The following is a 2,105-nucleotide window of genomic DNA, read 5'->3' as shown; positions in this document are numbered from 1 at the left end:
GGATATTACCCCATATTTGGAGACTTGAAAGATAATAATAATTGTTAGAAATTATGTTTCTAATATGTCAGGTTCTGTGCTGAGCACTTTACATATATTATCTAATTTAGTCCTTAGAGTAAGTTAGAACTGTAGATATTAATGCAAACACTTCATAAATAAAAGAAAGTGGAGATCAGCTTTTTCTCAAGTAACACTACTAGTTCACTGCTGATTAGTCTGGTTACTGGCTTGGGGCCATGGCATGCTACAACCCTAGGGGGTGTCATTCATTGGGTGTTATCTGTGAATATTTTCCCTGGAGGTGACTGTGTGAATGTGCATTTTGGAGCAGTTGTGATTGCCTGAAGAAAGGCTGAACTGAGATATGAATCCAACACAGTCTGACCCTAAATTCTGTGCTGAGCCACTGTGGCATATGTTGTCTCTGCCCTATGAAGGGCTGGTTCTCAGTGGTTGATGGTGGAGAAAGTGAGCGGTACCTCCTCTGCCTCAATTCATTTGTGATCTAGGTATGGAACCTGGGCCATTGAAAGAACTCACCAGGGGGAATGGAAGGCAGTTTGGCTGAGAGCTAGGGAGCGTGTGTGCGTGTGTGTGTGTGTGTGTGTGTGTGTGTGTGTGTATAACTTTGGTTCCATCTGCTGGGACTGTGAATTTTGAAGGGAGAGATCAGAAAACCACAGGACAAGATGTCAGCCAGGACTGGGAACAATTTCCTCATCTCTTTGTAGTGTGTGTGTGTGTGTGTGTGTGTGTGTGTGTGTGTGTGTGTGTGTGTGATGGGTTCACTGTGTGTATTGAAATTGAAATTCCCTCCACATCATGGATGTGCTGTGGGGAGGAAGGAGTGCAGACTCTAAGCAAGGCACCTCCTTGGCTTTGCCTCCCTCTGGCCCACCCAGTGGGTACCTTCTCTGTGAGGTGGGGAAAGATCTGTAAAGACCACGCTCCACTTTTCTGAGTGACAGTGCAGAGAACAGAGTAGGGAGTCAGAAGATGTGGGTCCTGGCTGAGTCAGCTTGGGAAGTACGGAAAACCTGTGTGAATTCTAACTTCCTCAGGATAAAAGATGAGGAAGATGATGTTACCCATCTCATCAGGCAGATATAGAGCTCTGGCTTTCACACAGCCAGCCTGTGACAGTGGCTTTAGTCCTTTTTCCTCCGTGTTGCTGATGGAAATAATTTTTCTAGTCATAGGCCTCTTTCTCATTGGACCTTCACTGTCACAGAGACTCCCCAAGTGACATACCACATTGAAAGTCCTCCTATCTCCTCAATTAACCTTCAATTATGCATCCTTCTAATTATGTACTTCTCTTTTATGCTTTTAGAAAAAAAAAAGATTGAGCTTTGCCACTCATTTTCCATGCTCATTAAAGAGCTCTCTCCTTCAATACCTCACATTTGAATTGGATTTGATTTTAGAGATTATGGAAACAAAGAAACTGTGGAAAGCAAGGTTGTTATCTTAGTGCACTGGACGAATGTCCATATCATATGCTGGTCACGCTGCTCCTGTACTCTGTATGCAGCGCTGGCTCCCTGAGGCTCTTTGGAGGTGTTAGTTTTATTCCACAATGCCCCTGAATACTCTCCTGCAGCCAGAATTAAAGTCGTTTCATGGGGGATGGGGAGCATCAGTGAACATTCTCCTTTTTAAGCTGATTTTCACAAAATAAATCTAGATAACCCCTGTCTCCTTGCCTGAAAAAGGACAAAAGGCCCTTTTGATCTTCCTCTTTCTCTAGTTCATAAGGAAATATCTGGTTACCACTCTTTTCTTACAGGTCTTTTTTTTTTTTTTTGTGGTGCTGGGGATTGAACCCAGGGCCTCATGCACACAAGGCAAGCACTCTACCGACTGAGCTATATCCCCAATCTTTTTGCAGGTGACTCTTGAGTGGATATACTATTTATTTGACTGATCTGACTGCTGGTTGAGGGGTGAAATGTGTGACCAAAATCTGCTTAATGTGTTCTGCTTCCTTCTCCTTTTCTGGAAGTTTTAAATTATCACTCTGGAGTTAATTCTCACAGCTCATTTCCTAGGACTGATGGCTCCCCTTCATACCTAAAGCTTGGAGATGTGTGATAAAGTTC

The 2,105-nt window shown here is 43.4% G+C and overlaps 1 non-coding gene across 1 annotated transcript; it reads right to left on the bottom strand.

The window, feature by feature from the left end:
* Positions 1-1,808: 1,808 nt before the first annotated feature.
* Trnat-ugu (transfer RNA threonine (anticodon UGU)) lies at positions 1,809-1,882 on the bottom strand. The gene has a single exon. It is a non-coding gene; the product is annotated as a tRNA-Thr (tRNA).
* Between the last annotated feature and the right edge of the window lie 223 nt (positions 1,883-2,105).

Source organism: Ictidomys tridecemlineatus, chromosome 10, assembly GCF_052094955.1.
Source record: "Ictidomys tridecemlineatus isolate mIctTri1 chromosome 10, mIctTri1.hap1, whole genome shotgun sequence".
NCBI lineage: Eukaryota > Metazoa > Chordata > Mammalia > Rodentia > Sciuridae > Ictidomys > Ictidomys tridecemlineatus.
Note: the sequence above shows the minus strand (reverse complement) of the source record. Positions and strands in the feature narration are given on the sequence as shown.